Here is a 25,731-nt window from a genome sequence, read left to right as displayed (position 1 = left end):
CAGCGCCAAATGTAACCGTCCTAAATCTAGAACAACAATAATACCATCAACGAGGACGGAACGGCCACGAGTGAGCGTCAATCTCCCTTCAACCCTCAACAAGTGAATGTTGACAGGAGATGGAAGCTCCCTCACGGGTGCTCATCCACGCAGATTCGAAATTCATCCGGATGCCGTAATTACATGTAATAAAACACAAACACCAATTGAAATAATAATATTTAGTACATAATTATCAAAACACAAAACATAACATATAATCGCAGTGTTCACTGTCGAATGTATTAAATAACAACTACAGTAAATTACGACCACCCCCAGCCCCAATTAACCTAACTCATACAGTTTTACCTACCGACCCAATAAGTTCCCAGCGGAAATCTCCGAACGCTCGTCGCTAACCGCTTTTATTTGTCTCTCACTGCAGTGCAGCCGTCTCCCATTGGCTGGAGATCACTGCCCTCGCAATGCACGTGCGACCGTATAATGCACATAATGAAATGCATTGCAGCCAGTAAAAATAACCCAGACTTTCCACTAGTCTATTTCATTACAGACAATAATAGACTTTCCACTGGTCTGTTACATATGTATCAATGTACAAACTTAGCTTTTCGAGCATGCCACCTCTTCTACTTCGACAGTTTGTCAAAAATCATTTTATAATATATTGGAAAAATCTAATTTTCTGCAGGACAGCACTTTACAGGTGTGTTATATATTCCTGTAGAAAGGTAACACAGATGAAACAGATCGCTCTAGGTGTTGTCTCCCATGATGACACTCTAGATCACTCTTATGCCCAAGTACGTAGTTTGATTTTATTTTCGCGCACGCTGTCCGTTGAAATGTTTATTTAAGGACGCACTCAACACATTTTATGTACGGTTATATGGCGTCGGAAAATATGGTTACGGCAATCTCTGTCCAGGACAATGGGTTAATTGTTAGTGCGAGAGATAGCTAGATAGAGAGAGAGAGAGAGAGAGAGAGAGAGAGAGAGAGAGAGAGAGAGAGAGAGAGAGAGAGAGAGGGGGGGGGGAGGGGGTCAGGCGAGTGGAGAAAGGTTGGACTTCAGAGGAGGGAAGCAGAGAGAAATAGGGGAAGACAAAGAGTGAGTGGAGGGGGGGTGGAAGGAGAGGAAGAGAGAGAGAGAGAGAGAGAGAGAGAGAGAGAGAGAGAGAGAGAGAGAGAGAGAGAGCGAGGGGGGTGGGGATGTATAGCGACCATACACCTACCCACTGAGCTATAGGACGTGCTGAACAACTACGCCGCCGAGGTCGGTGAACATACTGTTGCGCAGGTGTACTCCACCTGTGTAATCATCCGCACAATATTATAGTTAAACTTTGTTTTATTTAACGACACCACTAGAGTCCATTGATTTGTTAATCGTCGGCTATTGGATGTCAAGCAGGTGATAATTCTGACATATAGTCGTAGAGAGGAAACCCGCCACATTTTTCCATTAGTAGGGCAAGGTTTTTTTTTATAGACATCTCCCACAGACAGGCTAGCACATTTCCCGGCTCTTCCTATCCGCATACTGCATACATGGAAAAACACCTTTCATACGCTTAATATAAATATATACTATACTTTTCTTATCCGCGTCTGCCGGACTTTGTGGCGCAGTAGTTAAGCCATTGGACTACAGGCTGGTAGGTACAGGGTTTGTAGGCCGATACCGGCTCCAACCCAGAGCGAGTTCTTAAGGTATCAATGGGTAGGTGTAAGGCCACTACACCCTCTTCTTTCTCACTAAACACTGACAACTAACCCACTGTCCTTAACAGACAGCCAAGCTGAGGTGTGTGCCCAGGACAACGTGCTTAAACCGTAATTGGATATAAGCACAAAAATAAGTTGAAATGAAATATCCGCGTCTGCACGCAAAAAGCGGCATATTTGGAAAACACCCTTTAGTGAGCTTAACTTGTTGATTTTTACTGTAACTATCTCCATTTAGGAGATTGACCCAGAGATGATAACTGTACTGAGGTCTCATTCCCATGACGCCTTTGGTAGGTTTCTGTTCTATTCCTGTTTTACTCTGATAATGGAAAAAAGAAGAAAAGAAAAGAAAAAACCCACCAATTTAATTAAAGCAGATCTTTGTCTCCTAGAAAGACAATATTGTCTTTAACTGTCGATTAACACAATATTATGTACATCCATGTGCAATAGAAAAGCCAGTCACGCAAGTAATCAGACAAGGCAAATTGGCCTTTATTACCACTGCACATTTTGACTGTCACTTACAATTTGTTTATGAGAAGAACAAATCTCGGAGTTCCCCGACTGCCAAGCGTAACCTGGCTGTCTCGTGACGTGTGGCATTTTAAACACGCACAATGAGGTTTTCGGGGCATGATGGTGTGTAAGAATGGAATCAGCGGACTGGGATCGTCTCGGCGAAAGGAGGAAATCACGAAACCAACTCCCATGAGAGACTAGGTTAACATTTGTATTAAAGTACAGTTTCATTCAATCAACCAACCCTTTGATACGTGCTTACATCTCTGGAAGGTTCACGCTCGTACAGTTCCAGTTCACCCACGTCGTATACTAAAAGGAGAGTGTCGTTTTCAATTCAGTATAGACGGCCTCGGTGGCGTCGTGGTTAAGCCATAAGGCTGACAGGTACAGGGTTCACAGCCCGGTACCCGCTCCCACCCAGAGCGAGTTTTAACGACTCAATGGGTTGGTGTACGGCCACTACATCCTCTCTCTCTCTCTCTCTCTCTCTCTCTCTCTCTCTCTCTCTCTCTCTCTCTCTCTCTCTCTCTCTCTCTCTCTCTCTCACTAACTACTAACAATTAACAACTAACCGACTGTCTTGGACAGACAGCCCAGACACCTGAGTTGTGTGCCCAGGACAGCGTGCTTAAACCTTAATTGGATATAAACACAAAAATGAGTTGAAATGAAAACAAATCAGTATACCTGCATGTCGACTTGGTGTCAAATCATATTTAGCAAACATCAAAGCTGCAATTACCTTCTTTCTTTTTTTTTTTTTTTTGGGGGGGGGGGGGGGGGGTGGTATTTATCCATTTAGACTACATCTTTCTATGTATGTGCCTTCCCTTACAATACTACTGTGTTTGTCGTGGCTGATATTTTCAATGTAGGCCACACAAAAATACAGTACTAACCATTATGAAGGTCTGAGGGTAAAGATGCTTTCTGGCGTGATTAATCGGTAGTGTACTGTATTATCTCGGCAGCGAGATGAAAAAAGGATCAAAGCAGTTCATACAATGATAGCGCAACACGATATGTTGCACTGGAAAACAATGTCTATAAGAGAGAGGCGAGATGGCAGTTGTAATGATGTTTATGCCTGCAAACCGCATTTTGGAAGATTTTGCTTATTTTATGTAAATTGGCTAATCCTGTCATGACCAGATGCCAGAAAATGTGATGAAATCTGTAACTTTGTTAGTGCTATAAATCAATTGAAATTTAGGGCATGTTTCTTAGCTGGACCCATCATTGTTTGCTTAAATTACAAAATTACCTCAAGATGTCAATACATTCGTTAAAATTAATTTCCAGATGCTGAAGTATTCAGAAAAGCTACAGAAACACCATTAAGCAATAGCTGGTGTTAATCGATTTTCGTTTCCGAATTTTAAAAGTTAAAACGGTTATTTATTGTATACCGCGAACCGTCTAAAAGGTGGCTAGCGCTGTTTCTTCATGGTGTGAAAAGCTATTCTGAAGGTGATTAGATTTGCTTCTAAAGGCGTAACCAAATTTGAATAATTGTATTTCGTGGGAAAAAAAAACATCGTGCACAAACCTAATATAATTGAAAGGCAATTTTTAAAACGAGTATTCATCTAAATGCAAGTGGGTTTAAGTGTCTTCCGTCCTGCGTGTTAAGTGCCAAGAGAAACGTTGCATTGCTATTTGGGACAGCAATGTTCCATAAAATTAACACCCTGTTCCCTTGCAAGGTTTGTATTTAGAAAAAATGCATAATACATGCTTAATCTCGCATTGTGTATGTTGGTCATAAGATGATTGTCAAGACCTTCCTTTCATCACTGATCTCTGAAGTGTTGTGTCGAAATTTGTAAACTGCAACCATCACGTTATCTTGGTTCCATTACTCCAGGAGGAAAATGTTCACATAACGTATAGACAAGGACTCAGTGTAACAGCCACTACATAGGCGATTTGTCACTTCGTGATGCTTTGGAGATGCCCGTGGAACAAATTGTTCAGGTCTGCACTTAACCCACCCCACCCCAAATGGAATATAATTTGCATCTATTGGTGCTGCCAAAGCTCCAACTATGCTTGACGGCAGTAAATTACCCAGCAAAAAAGCATTGCCGACAAAGCAGCTTGGAGTGACAAACTAACGGTGTTGTTATCATCTATTTGTACAAAATGTAGCTGGTCATGTATCCTTGACTACGTGTGTGCAGTACATAAGATTGTGATCTGTATTTCATTTTGTCACGCCGTACACTGGTTAGAATGAAGTAGCACTGAGCTACCACCAGCCGACGTAGCACTGAGCTACGTCCCACCTTACACTGTTATAATAAGATACCTAATCCAGTCGCAAACTGGTTGGAATAAGGTATTCATTGCACTGCATCCCACTGTACTTTGTTTAGAATGAGGTACTACTGAGCTACATCATGTCTCACATTGGTTTGAATGAGGTACTGTTGAGCTACGTCCAACCATACACTGTTTATAGCAATGTACTGTTGAGCTACGTCCAACCATACACTGTTTACAGCGAGGTACTGTTGAGCTACGTCCAACCATACACTGTTTACAGCAAGGTACTGTTGAGCTACGTCCAACCATACACTGTTTACAGTGAGGTACTGTTGAGCTACGTCCAACCATACACTGTTTACAGTGAGGTACTGTTGGGTTACGTCCATCCATACACTGTTTACAGCGAGGTACTGTTGAGCTACGTCCAGCCATACACTGTTTACAGTAAAGTACTGTTGGGCTACGTCCATCCATACACCGTTTACAGTAAGGTACTGTTGAGCTACGTCCAACCATACACTGTTTACAGCAAGGTACTGTTGGGCTACATCCATCCATACACTGTTTACAGTAAGGTACTGTTGGGCTACGTCCACCCATACACTGTTTACAGTGAGATACTGTTGAGCTACGTCCAACCATACACTGTTTACAGCAGGTACTGTTGGGCTACGTCCATCCATACACTGTTTACAGTGAGATACTGTTGGGCTACGTCCATCCATACACTGTTTACAGTGAGGTACTGTTGAGCTACGTCCAACCGTACACTGTTTACATTAAGGTACTGTTGGGCTACGTCCATCCATACACTGTTTACATTAAGGTACTGTTGGGCTACGTCCATCCATACACTGTTTACATTAAGGTACTGTTGAGCTACGTCCAACCATACACTGTTTATAGCAAGATACTGTTGGGCTACGTCCATCCATACACTGTTTACAGCAAGGTACTGCTGAGCTACATCCAACCGTACACTGTTTACATTAAGGTACTGTTGGGCTACGTCCATCCATACACTGTTTACAGTAAGGTACTGTTGGGCTACGTCCATCCATACACTGTTTACATTGAGGTACTGTTGGGCTACGTCCAACCATACACTGTTTGCAGCGAGGTACTGTTGAGCTACGTCCAAACATACACTGTTTACAGCGAGGTACTGTTGAGCTACGTCCAACCATACACTGTTTACAGCAAGATACTGTTGGGCTACGTCCATCTATACACTGTTTACAGCAAGGTACTGCTGAGCTACGTCCAACCGTACACTGTTTACATTAAGGTACTGTTGGGCTACGTCCATCCATACACTGTTTACAGTAAGGTACTGTTGGGCTACGTCCATCCATACACTGTTTACAGTAAGGTACTGTTGGGCTACGTCCATCCATACACTGTTTACAGCAATGTACTGTTGAGCTACGTCCAACCATACACTGTTTACAGTGAGGTACTGTTGGGCTACGTCCAACCATACACTGTTTACAGCGAGGTACTGTTGAGCTACGTCCATCCATACACTGTTTACAGTAAGGTACTGTTGAGCTACGTCCAGACATGCACTGTTTACAGCGAGGTACTGTTGAGCTACGTCCAACCATACACTGTTTACAGCGAGGTACTGTTGATCTACGTCCAACCATACACTGTTTACAGCAAGGTACTGTTGAGCTACATCACGCTACACACTGGTTAGAATGATGTAGTTTTTCTATTTATTTAACAGTACAGAAATACATTGTTTATCTATAGTCTGTCCTATCATCCCACACAAAATTTAAATAATTTCAGTTTGGTTTGACGTCAGAAGAAAAGTAAAAGTGTTGTGGAAATAACAAAAATATACTATTTTTTGTGTGCAATTTAGAAAACAATCGGCTCATAAATAAATAACTTGTAGCAAATTTCATAATGTGATAAAAAGCGTTTCCTTTGGGCCGGACTATAAATGTTGTATTATATTTTATTCATAATTCGGGTATTTTAGAAAATTATTACTTGAGTTGGGATGAAATGCATGCAGCCGATTTTATTTTGTGTGTGACTTATCTGTTTAATTTCGCCGTTAGATAACACCGAGTGCTTTCAAACCGTATTTGAAATTCTGAAATCGAGCTTTTTTTGCATCGTAACGAATTGTAATGAAACGGACACGAGTGCTAGTCTTCTAAATTCATCTTTTGAACATATCCATAAAAGGCACAGTTCACAGGATTAATGGAAATGCTGGCATATGGGGATTGTTATCAGATGGGCGGGGGAGGGAGGTGTCTGAATCTGACACGGGATCGTTTGGGATTTCATGGGAAATACTTAACAGCACCTGGTCCCGTGCTTCTAAATCTAGAGTCTGAGACTTTAACGCTATAGCAACGCCAAAGAGATTGGATATATGTGACGCCATTAGATATTTCAGTCTATAGTCCGTCCCACACGGAACGCTTTTTCCATACTATATAATTTACTAGAAGATATTTATTTCTCAGCCGATGAATTTGTAAATTGCACACAAAAATAGTATATGTTTGTCATGTCCACAACACTGCTACTTTTCTTCTTACATCAAACCAAACTTCTTCTTTTTTAAATGTTTACAGAATGATGGGACGGACTACACACTTAAAGGTTAACTTTATAATAAAATATCGAATAATGGTTTAAATCTCTTTAAATCTCTTTTACCGTATACTTTGTACTCCCAATAACGAGTAAAATGTTTCATAACTACTTTTGTTTTCACGTAAGAGCTGCAATGCGTCTTACAAAACACCTACGCTAAACGTTTTGTAATGGGTTTAGTCAGTACTCTATGCACACATAGAAATTATTTCACTATTCCAGAGAGAACCACAGAGTTAACTCTTAGTCTTTTTTTTTTTTTTATCCAAAAAGCAAAAAACATTATACAACTGAAATAGAATGTATTGGAAATAAAAACATAACTAATGTTATCTGCTAATATGTGACAATAATGTGGCAAACATATTTTTGTATCTGGTTTTAAGTTTATTTTATTATAAAGTTAAAGTGACATTCCTGAGTTTGCTTCATTGTAAGATGTTTCCGACTAATAAAATATTTCTACGATTAAACTTACATATTAAATATATTTTCTTGTTTAGAATATCATTGTCTGTATATTCAATGTGTTTCTGATCGTCTAAATATTTGTAAGAAGCCCAAACTGGATTTTGTCTTCAAATAATTTCGTACGTACGAAAAAAACTATATTTAGGAAATAAGATGAAATTTAACCGTGTGCAAATATTTGAACATCAGAAACACGTTTAATATACAGCCACTAATATTTGATGCAGAAATAATATATTTGATATGTAATTACAATCGTTAAAAAGTCTCTGTTAGTCGATAACATCTTAAAAAGTGCAGCAAACTCGGGAATGTCCCTTTAACCTTCAAACCTTTATACGCACGGACCCAGACCAGACTATTTGAGATCAATGTTGCAGGCGCTAAGACTACCACTCCAACAGCTGCACCGTATTATGTACAATATCTCGAATAATCCAGTTTACAAGATGCATCCATTGATTAGTGCACTTGGTGTCTTGTTAACCATAAGCGCTTTTGTTCAGAATCCAACATGTACTATTCCACTTTATCTGATGTATTGTTAAATATGAAAGCCCTGCCAGCAATAATTAGTCTCCTCCAGAACATAATGAGATGTTGCATATTAAGTTATATCAAGATGTTAGATTAAACTCGCCGTATATAATAAAATATGTATTACTCTATATGATGTAGTGTTAAATATGAATGCCCTGACGTAATAATTAGCTATAGTCTCACCCAGAACATAATGTATGTTGCGTATCAAGTTCAATCAAGATGTTAGATTAAACTCGGCGAATGTAATGACATTGTGTATAAGAGCCATGTAACTTTTTTTTATTCTTTTCCATTTATCTCCAAAAATTGTCGACCGTAGGAACAACCTCTAGACAATTCCAATTGATATGATTTGTTTTTCTGTTACAGCACAGCCTGATAAAACCCATGCCCGATTTGTACAATAACCTTCATTATCACGTGTTTGTGTTTAATTGTTTTCCCTACACCAAATGTACGCAGCCAGTATAGCTACGAATGTGTTAACCGTTAATAGGAGTAATCAATGATCGCTTACATAAATAATGAACATAGATTTCAATAACAACACAGTATTTAAAGGATAACTAATGAGAAAGCGCCGATTCGTTGCAAAGCATTCAACGAAGAGTTAAACCCTGGGTTCAATGTTGGCCGCGAATCAACAGTTTCCAGATAATTATCCGACATGGATATGGTACGCAGTAGTGAAATTCAATTTTCTGAACTCACTTACCCCATGCCATTGGCTTCACTGTATGAGTCTGCGTGTGAATGTATGTAACAGGTTTTACTGGATCAGCCTAGCTGTGATGGACAAAATATCGACGTGCACATAATTGTATTTGACAGGGACTTTTTTTAACATGTATGAACATATGTATATGTATGAATGCTGGGTGGAGATAATACAACACGAGTCGCCGTTAGATAACACCGAGTGCTTTCAAACCGTATTTAAATTCTGAAATCGAGCTTTTTTTAAATTAACGAATTGTAATGAAACGGACACGGGTGTAGTCTTCTTCATCTTTTGAACATATCCACAAAAGGCACAGTCCACAGGATTAATGGAAATGCTGGCATATGGGGATTGTTATCAGATGGGCGGGGGAGGGAGGTGTCTGAATCTGACACGGGATCGTTTGGGATTTCATGGGAAATACTTAACAACACCTGGTCCCGTGCTTCTAAATCTAGAGTCTGCGACTTTAACGCTATAGCAACGCCAAAGAGATTGGATGTATGTGACGCCATTAGAGATTTCAGTCTATAATCCGTCCCACAAGGAACGCATTTTTTCATACTATGTAATTTACTAGAAGTTATTTATTTCTCAGCCTATGGATTTGTAAATTGCACACAAAAATAGTATATGTTTGTTATGTCCACAACACTGCTACTTTTCTTCTTACATCAAACCAAACTTCTTCTGGTTTTTTAAATGTTTACAGAATGATGGAACGGACTACACACTTAAAGGTAAACTTTATAATAAAATATCGAACAATGGTTTAAATCTCTTTAAATCTCTTTTACTGTATACTTTGTACTCCCAATAACGAGTAAAATGTTTCATAACTACTTTTGTTTTCACGTAAGAGCTGCAATGCGTCTTACAAAACACCTACGCTAAACGTTTTGTAATGGGTTTAGTCAGTACTCTATGCGCAAATCATAGAAATTACTTCATAATTCCAGAGAGAACCACAGAGTTAACTCTTGGTCTTTGTTTTTTCTTTTATCTAAAAAGCAATTTTAATACAGGATTTTCAACAACAAAAAATTATACAACTGAAATAGAATGTATTGGAAATAAAAACATAACTAATGTTATCTGCTAATATGTGACAATAATGTGGCAAAAATATTTTTGTATCTGCTTTTAAGTTTACTTTATTATAAAGTTAAAGTGACATTCCTCAGTTTGCTTCATTGTAAGATGTTTCCGACTAATAAAATATTTCTACGATTAAACTTACATATTAAATATATTTTCTTGTTTAGAATATCATTGTCTGTATATTCAATGTGTTTCTGATCGTCTAAATATTTGTAAGAAGCCCAAACTGGATTTTGTCTTCAAATAATTTCGTACGTACGAAAAAAACTATATTTAGGAAATAAGATGAAATTTAACCGTGTGCAAATATTTGAACATCAGAAACACGTTTAATATACAGCCACTAATATTTGATGCAGAAATAATATATTTGATATGTAATTACAATCGTTAAAAAGTCTCTGTTAGTCGATAACATCTTAAAAAGTGCAGCAAACTCGGGAATGTCCCTTTAACCTTCAAACCTTTATACGCACGGACCCAGACCAGACTATTTGAGATCAATGTTGCAGGCGCTAAGACTACCACTCCAACAGCTGCACCGTATTATGTACAATATCTCGAATAATCCAGTTTACAAGATGCATCCATTGATTAGTGCACTTGGTGTCTTGTTAACCATAAGCGCTTTTGTTCAGAATCCAACATGTACTATTCCACTTTATCTGATGTATTGTTAAATATGAAAGCCCTGCCAGCAATAATTAGTCTCCTCCAGAACATAATGAGATGTTGCATATTAAGTTATATCAAGATGTTAGATTAAACTCGCCGTATATAATAAAATATGTATTACTCTATATGATGTAGTGTTAAATATGAATGCCCTGACGTAATAATTAGCTATAGTCTCACCCAGAACATAATGTATGTTGCGTATCAAGTTCAATCAAGATGTTAGATTAAACTCGGCGAATGTAATGACATTGTGTATAAGAGCCATGTAACTTTTTTTTATTCTTTTCCATTTATCTCCAAAAATTGTCGACCGTAGGAACAACCTCTAGACAATTCCAATTGATATGATTTGTTTTTCTGTTACAGCACAGCCTGATAAAACCCATGCCCGATTTGTACAATAACCTTCATTATCACGTGTTTGTGTTTAATTGTTTTCCCTACACCAAATGTACGCAGCCAGTATAGCTACGAATGTGTTAACCGTTAATAGGAGTAATCAATGATCGCTTACATAAATAATGAACATAGATTTCAATAACAACACAGTATTTAAAGGATAACTAATGAGAAAGCGCCGATTCGTTGCAAAGCATTCAACGAAGAGTTAAACCCTGGGTTCAATGTTGGCCGCGAATCAACAGTTTCCAGATAATTATCCGACATGGATATGGTACGCAGTAGTGAAATTCAATTTTCTGAACTCACTTACCCCATGCCATTGGCTTCACTGTATGAGTCTGCGTGTGAATGTATGTAACAGGTTTTACTGGATCAGCCTAGCTGTGATGGACAAAATATCGACGTGCACATAATTGTATTTGACAGGGACTTTTTGTGATATGTATGAACATATGTATATGTATTTCAAAATGTTCATCTAACGAATGGTCAGGTAGATTGAAGTGACTGGCGAAGAGGGGTGTCAACTTCATGCCGAATATCATACTTGTGACAAACTGCTCTAATTCTCATTTGGTTTTGCGTTTGTCCTACGTACTGGTTTTTTTTTTAACATAAATTACAGGTGATTAGATATATTACATTTTTCGAATCACAGTTCATGTCTGTCCGAATTTGATATTCAATTTTGGTCCGTTGACTTTTGAAAGTCGACTGCGTTTTAAATACGTTGTGAAGTCTACACCTGGTTTTGACACAAGTAGTAGAGGAGCCAGTGCTTATTTGAGGTGATTGGTTATGCTGATATTTGTATAGTTTATAGTCTTCAGTTGCCCTAAGGGGATTTTCTAATTCTCGAACAGTTTTAGATTTAATTTTTCTTAAAACCCTTTTTGAATATCCTCTAGGTTTTAAAGCACTAAACAAGAGTGAACAAGCCTCATTGAAATTATGTTTGTTACTAGAATGTCTGTGAAATCTAATAATCTGAGATTTAACAATGCCTTTAAAGGTGTGGCGTGGGTGAAAAGACTTGCAGTGGAGAAGTTGGTGTGTGTCTGTGGGTTTGAAAAACATTTGTAGTCTAGGTATCCTGATGTTTCAAAGTGTGTACCTTTATAAATTGTTACATCCAAAACGTCAGCTGATTTATCTAATATGGTGGCCTTAAGTTTGATATTGTCATCCTGTTGAGTTAATAGCTCAAAAAAGTTCCAAAATTCTTTTTTAGAATGTGGCCACATGATAAGTATATCATCGAGATATCTGAGGTACAAAAGAGGTGTTTTACTTGATTTCTTTAAAGCAGCCTCTTCCCATTCGGCGACATAGATAGATGCAAAATTTGGACTAAAACGTTTGCCCATAGCACAACCACACACTTGCTGATACATTTCTCCATCAAACTCAAAATCATTTCCTTTTAGGCTTAATTCTAACAGCTCAATAATGTTTTGGATCTGGGTACTTATCAAATGCTCTCTTAACTGAATCAATGCCTGCATCAATACCTATATTGGTAAACATGGAGTCAATATCAAGCGTAACCAAAAATGAATCTTTTGGGATTTTGGTTTTTGATAATTGTGATAGAAGATTTTTAGTGTTTTTCACAAAACTTTCATGTCTATTTGCAATTGGTTTTAAGTGAAAGTCTGTGTATTCTGAAATACTGTACGATTCTGTTCCACAGTCTGAAATGATTGGACGACTGGGTGGTGTGTTAATATCGGTCCATGTATCGACTGGCTTGTGGATTTTTGGAAGTAGATAAAATTTCCAGGTTTGTCATTGTGACCTGGCTTCTAAATATTTTACTTTTTTTTTATATTAATACGTCCCTGATCTTTTAGACATTGAATAATTGCATTGAACTTTTTACATTTCTCAAGCCAAATAGTTTTGTCCAATGTTTTGTAGTACTTTGAATTATTAAGCTCTCTATGGGTTCCCGGATATAGTTCTCCCTTGATAGAATGACAGTGGCTGACCCTTTATCTGCAGGTTTTATAAAAAAAATTGCAGTTTTTGCGTAGTTTGGTAAGAGCACGACGTTCCATAACAGAAAGATTTTGCTGATTTGTGTAAACTGTCATATCACCCACTTTTTCCACTATCCTTTTATGAGCTTTTCCGTGAATGGGAATTTTTTCTCCAGTTGAATGCCGAAAATAGTCGGCCAGTTTCTTTTGTGGTCAAAAATTGCTGTATCCATTACACCATTGTCAAGTTTAGCCCCTAAGCTTGTTTTTGGTTGGGGGTGGGAACAAAATTCAGACCCCTGGCCAGTAATGATTTTTTAGCGGATGTTAGAAAGTTAGCGTCACCAGTTAGGTTAACAATGTTAGTTCCTAGTCCTAAATCAGGGTGGACATTATCCTTTCCCGGCCTTAGTTTAAATTTAAGTACCTCATCCAACTGCGATAAAGTTTATTTCTGTCCAGTGAATGTTGTCCTGCCCAACCTCAAAATCACACGCGTGAAGCACAGCTATAAGTTTGATGCCCCTCATTGTTTTTGCAGCCACATTTATTTAGATGAAGCAGTTTTTTTGACTAGCCAAAAGTCTGTCCGAAAAGTTAAACTCAATAAAAAGTAGTTTTGACCTAGGGAAACGTTTCCTGATCGAGGTTATCATGTTTCGCAACTGATTTATTGCACTAGTTGGATTTTGATATTTTGAGTTTATACCAATGTTAAGAACAATGGTTTTGGGTTGAGACTTGCCCTTATATTTTGAGAACATGGTCCGAAAGTGATTAAAAATGGTGCCTGAGTAACATTCTACTTGCACCTCGGGATGCTTCTCCAAATTAATTCTGGTGAGGTTTGATGAACCAAAAAGAAGAGTTTTTTTCTTACTTTCAGGAAGGCGCCATTGAGATTTGTCCGAAAGGTTGTGCCGAAATTGATAGAATTTTGTTTGTTGAAATTTTTTAGACTAGAATCGGTTAATTTTGTTTTGTAGTTATTTCTTCCCGACTTGATAGCGGTAAATTGAGCACGATCGAAGTCTAAGTTTTTAGATGACATGGCCGAAATAATCTTAGACTTCAGTAGTTTTAGAGTTAGCATAATGCTTAATCAACACGTCCATGGTTTGATTAGCCCAATTTTGATTTGTCAAGTTCAAGTCGAATGCAGTATCTAAATTCGGACGTGCTGGTTTGATGTAGGAGTTAAGCTCCTTCACCTTCTTTGCTAGCGATTTTGGGAGGGTCGAATTGACTAGATTCTCATCAAGTAACCCAATGTGGTGGATACACTGCATCACACCGTACAGCCTTGTTAACCATAAGCGCTTTTGTTCAGAATCTAACATGTACTGGCTGCAAGGGTCCTGAGTAATATTTACACTATTCCATTTTATCTGATGTATTGTTAAATATGAAAGCCTTGCTAGCAATAATTAGTCTCCTCCAGAACACAATGAGTTGTTGCATATTAAGTTCTATCAAGATGTTAGATTAAACTCGCAGTATATAATAAAGTATGCATGGCTCTATATGATGCAGTGTTAAATATGAATGCCCTGGCGCAATAAGTATCTATAGTCTCACCTAGAACATAATGTGCTGTTGCATATCAAGTTCTATCAAGATTACGAATGTAATGACATTGTGTATAAGAGCCATGTAACTTTTTTTCTGATTCTCTTTCATTTATCTCCAAACATTGTCGACCATAGGAACAACCTCTAGATAATTCCAACTGATATGATTTGTTTTTCTGATACAGCACAGCCTGATAAAATCCATGCTCGATTTGTACAATAACCTTCATTATCATGTGTTTGTGTTTTCCCTACTTTTTTCCCTACACCAAATATACGCAGCCAGTATAGCTACGAAAGGTTTTTTTTAACATATACGTATACATACATATATATATATATATATATATATATATATATATATATATATATATATATATATCCTATTAACTTACCCATGATATCCATGTCATAAACCCATGTGATAATTTACTTTAATAACTCGGTTAATAATAGTATGCAAATTTGCAAGGTCTCTAGGTAATGTATTGCTGTGGATGGGTCATTTGCTTACAAGCCAACAAGACCGGTGTACATGAGCGTAACGTTTTCAAAGATTTGTGTAAAATGCGTGACGTTAAACTAATTTGTGCTAATCGTGATGACGTCATATTACCGATGGCTGCGACTTTAGTATTGTGGTTTACTAAAAATTGAATTAAAATGTTATTTTAGAAGTGTTATAGGATAAATAGAATTCGCTACTCGTGTTTTTTTAATATGTAAAATATCAACCTCGTCTAGTTAATCGGTATTTGTCTCGGCAGTGCCTCGACAAATACCGATTAACATAGACTCGTGCCGAATCCTCTCTCTCTCTCTCTCTCTCTCTCTCTCTCTCTCTCTCTCTCTCTCTCTCTCTCTCTCTCTCTCTCTCTCTCTCTCTCTCTCTCTCTCTCTCTCTTTTTATTCCTAATATATAATAATGACAATACCAAAACACACGAAGGTAATAATCTCTTTATCATATAATCTCAAGCTCAATGTAACGTTTTTTTGTTTTGTTTTTGTAAACTTTACACGCAACTTTAATTCCAGTCTTTCATTACTAGATATTCAAATGACGTAAGATTATTTGGCGCGGTGTGTTTTTAATTGGAAATGACGTCAAACTCGAATGACGTCATTTTTTATGTTCTTACATCAAACTAAACTACTGCAAAACGTTTTTAGTTTTCTGACTGTGAAAGCATACGTCAATTATGGAGTGTCACCCTAGTGCATTTGCTTAAATGTCAATAAACTAAGTGCCGTGACCGATTAATTTACACCTAATTTGCAAAGTTATCAAATTCTTAAAGTTTGTGATCTGAAAAATATCACACACTTTGATTGCACTGAAAATATAAGAAAAATTTCTTGTATCATTAAACCTTTTAGGGTTTTTTCTTTCTCTACATCCAACATAAATCATTTTATCTGCTTCTCAATAATGTATCTGGACATGTCCATTTTGTAGCATACGATCGAGCTGTCATCAGAGCACTAGCTCGTTGTCAAATAACTCACTGCTGGCCACTTTCGGGAACAGAAGACCGGTTGTGTATTAGTAGCGACCCCAACGGTAGAAAGCCATAAACAGAACGAGTGCAGTTGCTTTCACAGGTGCTCGTCGGTAATAAACGGATGCAGGCGCAGAGATCAGCATAGTATAAGTACTATAAGTGATAAAAGTGAAGAAGTGGATTTACGCTGAATACATTGAACATACACACGACACTAGGAGTAATATATTTTAGAGATGTGGCGTTCATTCGAAAGTGTAATCGTAGACCTAACGATTCCACATGAAGAGCGGTGCAAGACGTTTCATGAATTTGCAAGAGGCTAGTTGGCAAAGGCTAGTATTGGACATTTTAAAATAATGACTTAAAGGCGCAGAACCTAGATTCAACTCATAAAAATGGACACTAAGTTTAGATAATCTACAAACTTGTACCACACTTACAACAGAGTAACACAAGAGTCTGTGACGTTAAAACCGGAAAATATCTTTAAAACATAGCCTAGAAATCGAATCAATAACGACTAAAAATATGAAAAATGCATTTTGTAATATTAGAAACAACAGGATGACCAGAAACTCTTCAGTTCTCCGGAAATGGATAATTTAAAAAATAAAATTAAAGTAATTTTTGATTTCAGTTATCACAAACGGCTCTAATAGTGAACAATATGATGTAGTGTTTAAAAACTAGGGTGTGTCCCATTAATAATTTACGTTATAGTAACAAAAGCCATATTTGGTATCGAAAAACAAAGGGGTACCTCCTTTTAAGATTGAAAAGAGAAGGAAGAAAATGGTTTATTTAACGACGCACTCAACACATTTTATTTACGGTTGTATATGTAAAGACAATGTCGTGAAGCTCTGCCGAGTGACATTCGCTGTTCGACTTGTGCAGGATACAGCCGATATCTTACCTCAGTTACTTTATTTATCTTGCAATCCTATAAACATGTAATATGACAATAAATGAAATGAACCGTTTTAGTTCCAGAATAGTATTGATCCATCAAAACAAAGATAGTTCTTAAATAACAACAATTTATTTCTTATTTAAACAAAATCATTAAATGGACAGACCCTAGCATATGTTTCACTATTAGAGTCTTTTATGACAACTGAAACAAAAAAATTAGTTATATTTTATTGTTTAGATTATCCATTTCCGTAGGGCCGAAGTGTTTCTGGTCATCCTGTTGTTTCTAATATTACAAAATGCATAACTGGAAGAGAGAGAGAGAGAGAGAGAGAGAGAGAGAGAGAGAGAGAGAGAGAGAGAGAGAGAGAGAGAGGGGTATTACCCTCGTGTTTTTCGGTATCGTCAATATCATATATTATGAATAAAATACATTATTTTTATTTTTAATATATGAAATCAACGATACCGAAAAACACGAGGGTAATCATGTCTGTATCATATAATCTCAAGCATAATACAGTGTGTTTTTGTAAAATGTATACACAACTTTAATTCCAGTCAGCCATTACCCGATATTTAAATGACGTAAGAATATGTGACGCGGTGTCTTTGTGAATGGAAATGACGTCAAACTCGAATGACGTCATTTTAGATGTCTATACATAAGAATAAACTTGTGCTTAACGTTTTATGTTTTCTGAACGTTGAACAGCTTTTAGTGTAAAGTTGCTATTGAAATGTTTTTGTTTGATGACTGTGAATGCATACGTCAGTTATGTAGTGTCACCGTTGTACGTTTGATTAGATGTCAATAAACGCAGTGACGTGACCTCGATTAATTTACATTTAACTTGCAAAGTTATCAAATTCTGAAAATATTTGATCTGAAAAAAATATCACATGCTTTGATTACACTGGACATGCTAGCTAATATTATATAAGGGAGAAAGTTATTTAAGTAGTATAGAAGTAACGTTATGCACATTTTAGAACCAGAGCAGTCGGTTGAATGGCTATTCTTATTTTGCTGATGTTTTAATACTGTACCTAATCCAGTAAATTAGAAGCAATAACGGACAGATCTTCTTAATTTGTTTCTGTAAAATGTATGGACGCAATTTGTATTCGTGAAACAAACATCCACGTCCTTTGAACGCGTTGATGTATGTGTTTTGAAAAGGTGAACTCACTTAGTGTGTGGATAAGGCTATTGTCCCGAACCAGTTAGCGCAAACAACTTGAAACGTGTGGGGCTTCTTAACTCCCTCGGAAAAAAAAAATATATATAAAAATCAATACCATTATAACCCATGCACAGGATATGGTTTGACTAAAATCTCGTGATACACCAACGCACCGGTAGGAAGGAAAAACTACCTTCATTCAAGGTGAATTAAATGTATGTTGTAGAAATCAAATCTGGTGGAAGCTTAGCGTGATTGCCAGGGTGTGGCATCGATTGGAGCAGCCACCACCTCTAGACAGCGTATGTCCCGTATTATAAGAGCAGTAGTTCGTGCCATGTGCATGGGATCAATGGCCAATACACGAAGCCTGTTATTTCCCATCGTTTATTTGCCCATTGATCCCGAGGCATACGGGGAACAAACACGTCGATTTCAACTGTTAGCCAATAAGCTGTTCACTTTAAATAATTAATCACATGGGCTATTGATATACCACGGGCTAACTTGTCGTGCATATTGCACGTTGAACTACGACTTCTGTTGGAGAGAAACAAAACATCATTGGTGTTAAATATTTAAGTGTTCGTGTCAGACTCCAGTGCAATGAATATTGGATTGAAGTGACTGTCGTAATAGAACAATCACTGCACAAATGTTGTGCGATGCAACCCACTCATCTATAATGACCACGTGTTAGCGTATGCAGGAATTCTAGGGAAGAGGGTACAATTTGAAAAGGTCCACCTTTCGCACGCCAAGGTAAACTGACGTGTATGGCAATCTTCTCCCTGAAACAACCGACCAACATGGATACTCTTTAAAAAAAGAAACGCGTCCTGTGCATTCGTTAGTCACAACACAAGATTTTGGGGACTCTTCTAAGTTCGTAGAATGCGTACCTGTTATGTACCATTATGTGGGTAACATTGCTACTATTAAACAATTTGAAATTGGTTGAGTTCACAAACTACAGAAAAAGCCATAATCCTTTGTAGACCTGACGTGATACAGACTCTTTGTGGATTCAGCCATGGCGTCAATGTAGCCAATTAAATCTCAATCAGATAGTAAATCCGACCACTGTATTTATATCATTTATATTTCAATAGTGTTCAGCAAACACTCCTGCCCATCTTGTAGAAATCATTTTCCAATGGCTACCCCATCAGATGGGAGAACAATGAGGAAGGTGAAACGGATAACAGATATCGCAGCCCCGAAATTCAGTACCTAGGATTCACCGAGTGTCTTTCATTCCTTTGTTAATTTTATCTTGACTTTTGTGTGCATATATCCTACTAGGGTGCATTTATGCTGTGCTGGACCCATAATACTTCAATGAAAATGGGTCGGTGTAGTGCAATGCAGTGTTGCAGTTATTATTTTATTGTAAGAACACCTGCACATGTAATTCTCTATACGCATACATCATAAGCAGTGAACCAAAAACAGCTGCTTGTAATTTTGCTTCTTGTTGGGTTTTTTTTTTTATAGTTTATTATGATGCTATTTTAGTATTTTATTTTTAACAAGGTGAGGGGGTTGCTTGTTAGCTACGGGGCCGATGGTGACTCTCGAGGTCCGTTTTAATAATGTAAAATGTATGTTAGAAATAGCACTGCTTTGGAAACGAAGCACACGAAGGAAGGCATCTGTGCACGCTTGTGAAATCGAAGACGCATTATCCTAATATGGAAGCCTGTGGTATATTTCGCTGTTTTTTTTTGTTGCAAAAAGTGCTGATTACTAGTAATTAATCTATCGTGTGTGTGTGTGTGTGTGTGTGTGTGTGTGTGTGTGTGTGTGTGTGTGTGTATATATATATATATATGTATATATATTGTGACGGAACATGCTCTTATCTTTTCGCCTGTGGCGATGTTAATTGTTTTAGAGGGTTGTGTGCAGCTTGGTTACGTAATACCCCCGTGCGAGGGTGGTAGTCCTGCGTCCTAATATGCACTTAGATCAGGTGTGGAGGCCATGTGGAGAGTGGTTACGTAATACCGCCGCGCGACCATGGTATCTCTCGCGAACTAGCCGACGACCAGTCTAGGCTTGTAAGGAAATATACCGTCTCTGGGATTTGTGGAACTATCACATGATAGGTGAGGTACCGCGTTGTGCCCCCAGGCGATATTCGCTGTCTCTGAGATTTTTGAATAAATAGATAGGATTTTAGAGATATCGGGGAGAAACATTGGAATTATTCAGGGGAACGGACGTGGTCCAACTGGACGACTTATATTAGTTCAGACCGGACTTGGTAAATATATATTTCTGCTCTGTTGTATAACCTTGATGTGATTGATGTGACTTTAAATATTTTAATACTTTATTGTACCAATATTCTTTAGACAGTGTCTCCGGTAATCTGACGAAGTAAATTGTAGGCTTCACTGTTCTAATATCTTTATACGAGTATTTGGTAAGATAAAGCTTAGCCGGTCATTCCTGAGGACCTAGGTAAACTGTAGGTTATTGTCTTTATTGTGATATGTACCAGTATTAATCCTGTATTACAAGGTTAGTGAATGAGTATTTAAGGGTTAATTAAAAATTAACCAGTTAGGAATAGAGTTGTAATTCCTTTTTTTAATTAAGTTCCCCTGGCAGCGTTTCTCAATTATCACACGTGTGTGTGTTGTATCACGGTGAAGTGATTAGAATATTGTGTAAACTAGACACCTAGTGATTAACTAATTAAGTGATTAGCTCTGGGTTGTTATTATATTGTTGTTGTTAATTAACTACTGCGGCAAGTACATTTGTCAGCGTAGTGTTAATACAGATTCCAAAGTGTATTGTGTTTTGTTGTGTTTTCTAGTGAACTAAACGTGCTATATATATATATATATATATATATATATATATATATATATATATATATATATATATATATATATATATATATCAGATCTTATCTCTGATTATACCTAGAGCCAAGCCACTCGGGTATAGACGGCCCGATACAGAGAGATCTAATAGATAGACAGTTAGGAGAGATATTTGGATAATCGTAGTTTTATTCAGTTACGGGTATTATAGGATCCCTGTGACATATATATATATATATTTATATATATATATAATTTAGCATAAATTCGTAAATTGTCACCGTCACTAGGCATGAGCACTGACATCCCTGAGAATTCTAGATTTAAAATTAAAAAAAGGAAGTTAATCCTAAACATGTGGGACCGAATTTACGAAGCCTGCTTTTTCTTAGACGCAGGTGTTTATTACACGCGTGTAAGACATAAACAGGATTGTAAATTCGACCCATAATGTCGCATACGTATTAATACAACAGTCAATTCTTCGATTCCTCATTGGTCACAATTTTAATCATTTACTATATGTTTTTTGTTATTTTTTGTTTTGTTTGTTTTGTTTGTTGGGAGGTGGGTTTTCGTTGTTGTTGTTTTTTGTTTTTTTTCTTGTTTTGTTTGTTTCTGATTTATTGTGGGGTTTTGTTTTTTCTGGGGAGGCGGAGGGGTTGCGGGGTTGTTGTTTTGTTTTTGTTTTTTTGTTGCCGGGTCGTGTTTTCTTTTCTTTTCTTTCCTGCTAGTAATGAAATTGTTTGGTTCTAATGTTTTATAGCTGCATTGTTCGTGATATTATGTATTTCAATGTATATAGATATATATATATATATATATATATATATATATATATATATATATATATATATATATATATATATATATATATATATATATATATATATATATACAATACAATACAATACAATACAATACAATACAATACAATAAATGAAATTACTTTAATGGATATAAGTAGAAGACCAAAGTGTTTCGTGGGATTTAAATTAATATTTTAATACAGGTCTTTATTAATTTTTGGGAGTGGGACGTAACCCAGTGGTAAAGTGCTCGTTCAATGCGCGTTCCGTCTAGGATCGATCCCCGTTGGTGGACCCATTGGGCTATTTCTCGTTCCAGCCAGTGCACTACGACTGTCATATCAAAGGCCGTGGTATGTACTACCCTGTCTGTGAGATGGTGTATATAAAAGATCCCTTTCCCATGTAGTAGCGACTGCGGTTTTCCTCTTTCAATATATGTGTGGTCCGTAACCATATGTCTGACGGCATATAACCGTAAAATAAAATGTGTTGAGTGGGTCGTTAAATAAAACACTTCCTTCCGTCCTTCCTTATTAATTTTTATAAATAATTATCAATTTCAATAATTTGATATATTCCTACATATCAATCACACGTACCAAAATATATGATTGCGATCGCATTGTTTATACTATTTACTACAATACCTAAATTGATCTTTTGGAAATGACTCGGATATCTGTGCAGTTCATAATACCTTTCAAAACTCATTTGAATAGAGCATTGACTATTCAGTTGAATCAGCTTGTATGAAGATTACCTAGTTTTTATCTCACATGCAACTCGGTGCATGTGCACTGATCCTCATCATAGCTAAATACTCTGCACTCCGGCGGAAATCTCTCTCTCTCTCTCTCTTTATTTATTTTTATATACATTTTTATTTATTTATTTATTTATTTATTTATTTATTTATTTATTATTTTTTATTTTACAAAAATAAACCTTTGGCTGCCACTTTCCTTCAGAATAAATATTGTATTCCTAATAATTGTGCGTGGCATATACTTCAGATATTTACTTTGTAAAATACTAGTGACTTTTAGTCCGACAAAATACACAGATAAGTGTATACAGGGGAGATAATGAGGAAGGTAACTGTACATTCTTGCAAATACGCTAAACGCAAACATTAAAGGTGACCGGACCGGCCTCGGTGGCGTCGTGGCAGGCCATCGGTCTACAGGCTGGTAGGTACTGGGTTCGGATCCCAGTCGAGGCATGGTATTTTTAATCAAGATACCGACTCCAAACCCTGAGTGAGTGCTCCGCAAGGCTCAGTGGGTAGGTGTAAACCACTTGCACCGACCAGTGATCCATAACTGGTTCAACAAAGGCCATGGTTTGTGTTATCCTGCCTGTGGGAAGCGCAAATAAAAGATCCTTTGCAGCTAATCGGAAGAGTAGCCCATGTAGTGGCGACAGCGGGTTTCCTCTCAAAATCTGTGTGGTCCTTAACCATATGTCTGACGCCATATAACCGTAAATAAAATGTGTTGAGTGCGTCGTTAAATAAAACATTTCTTTCTTTTTTAAAGGTGACCGGAGTTGACTCATGATTGCCATGGAGGATGTTGTTTTACAGACGGGTGTGCAGCTAGAGAATAAATTAGTGATCATATGAGGCAATTTGAAAGGTTAGTAGTATGTTGGCGAATATTGTATCATGATACAATGCAATCCTCATAGGGCCCCTGTTAATTTCAACGTCTTGCGTGAATAAGGCGTTACAGAACTGCATTGATTTCCCCCATTTAACATTTATGGGATGTTTTAGGAAGGAAGTTCCACTCGTGTTGGCCTTCATAAGCCAAAGCAATGACCTCCAAAACAAACAGTGGTGCATCCCAAAAGGGTGTATACCACCAAATCAAATCACACAGACGACAATACCAATATATTTCGCTAAAAAAGTTGAAATTTGTTTTGTTTAACGACACAATTAGAGCACATTGATTAATTAATCATCGGCTATTGGATGTCAAACATGTGGTAATTCTGACACGTAGTCATCAGAGGAAACCCGCTGCATTTTTCCTAATGCAGAAAGCGGTCTTTTATATGCACTTTCCCACAAACAGAAAAAGATATACCATGGCCATTCACCAGTGGTGGTGCACTGGTTGGAACGAGAAAAAAAGCCCAATCAGCTGAATGGATCCACCGAGGTGGTTCGATCCTGCGACGCAAGCTCCTCAAGCGAACACTCAACCGACTGAGCTAAATCCCGCCCCATGTCGCTAAAACTGCTGCACGCTGCATTTCAGTCAACATAAACACCCCTCACCTTTAAAACAAACCAGAAAACGCCGGTAATTAAGCTGCCCGTTTCAGATATAACGGACAGGTTTTTTTTTATCTACCTTAGATCTGCTCAAATTCTGTTATCCTATTTTAATAGGCCTTGCTTATATGTTAATGCTCAATAGCAACTCCTACATTAATACTAGTTCAACTTAATTTACAGGTATGTTATGGCCAGATGAACAGCATTTTATGACAATAAACGCTATCACATTTATCACCAATAGCAGGACTGATAGCGTTAACAGTGGAATGAAAAGTTGAGTGCACTTTGAACTTTGACTCGGGGACTGTTTGATGTATTGCTACCAGAAGCGATGATTCTTTGTTTAATGTGTAGTTGTGCATACATGAAATGAATGAATGTTTGACACCCAAGCATAAAAATACAAATCGTCTCTTGGGTGTGAGAAAAGGTAAGTATTTGGAAATATATGTATATATATATATATATATATATATATATATATATATATATATATATATATATATATATATACTGTTGAATCCCGTTGGCTCGAACCCCGTCGGTGCTCGAGAAAGTGTTCGACCCATCGGGTAGTTCGACCTAACCGTAACGGCTAACCACTAGATTTACATATAGTAAGTGCAAGTTGGGACTTCATTTTTGGTTCGAGCGTTGTGGTGTATTCGCCTCTACCGAGTTCAACCCAACGAAATTTTACTATATATATATATATATATATATATATATATATATATATATATATATATATATATATATATATATATATATATATATATAACCACAGTGCAAAGATCTGTGGTGAAAAGTATAATACAATACAAACCGGCTGGGTCAAAGTTCGAGGTGCACCAAACTTTTGATAGAGAAGTGAACACCACAAGTCCTGTGATTGGTTATAAATGTGAGTGTTTTGGTTGTAAAAAATAATAGTTTCATCTGGGTAAAAAAAATGTGCAATTTTATTTCATCTAGTACCAATGTGTCAAGTAGCCTTGTGCTTGAAACATGTATGGGGTACCTGTAACAAAAAGTACTCGAATTTTGTGCGAAACTAGGGTAGTCACAGACTCTACCCGTTATCTCAGAAACGAGCAGCTTGACCCCCATTTTTTTCTGATTCACTTTAAGTGTAAGGGGTGGTAGTATTTATATCCGTGGCGTTTATGTCGGTTGATACGTTGCAGGTAGGAGTTTTAGCCACATATGTTACTATTGTCGTCTATGGGATTTGATTTGGTAGTATACACCCTATAGCACATATTCAGTGCATAATAAAAAATATTATGATTTTGTCATTTTATTTAATTAAACTATACCGGTTGATTAATTAGACATCACTCGATCATGCAAGTTCACAGTGACCTTGACCTTGACAATAATCTCTGTACATGGCTCTGAATGGAGTTTGAATCAAAGTTAGCACTGAAGAAAAGTTGGTTTTGGCCTATAATTAATATTGTAAAAATTTCAATAATTTCTTTTTACATGGTATTTGACTTGCCATATACAACTGCTCTTAAATATGATATTATATATAGGCAACCTGAACTAA

The 25,731-nt window shown here is 37.1% G+C and overlaps 1 long non-coding RNA gene across 1 annotated transcript in view; it reads left to right on the top strand.

The window, feature by feature from the left end:
- Positions 1–23,420: 23,420 nt before the first annotated feature.
- The window catches only part of LOC121384823, a 30,482-nt gene continuing 28,171 nt past the window's right edge, over positions 23,421–25,731 (top strand). Inside the window, exon 1 of the long non-coding RNA XR_005959444.1 lies at positions 23,421–23,523. This is a non-coding gene — a long non-coding RNA (uncharacterized LOC121384823). The remainder of the gene's footprint in view (positions 23,524–25,731) is intronic.

This window comes from Gigantopelta aegis, chromosome 10 (genome assembly GCF_016097555.1).
Source record: "Gigantopelta aegis isolate Gae_Host chromosome 10, Gae_host_genome, whole genome shotgun sequence".
In the NCBI taxonomy this organism is placed as follows: domain Eukaryota; kingdom Metazoa; phylum Mollusca; class Gastropoda; order Neomphalida; family Peltospiridae; genus Gigantopelta; species Gigantopelta aegis.
This window is presented reverse-complemented; position numbering and strand designations above follow the sequence as displayed.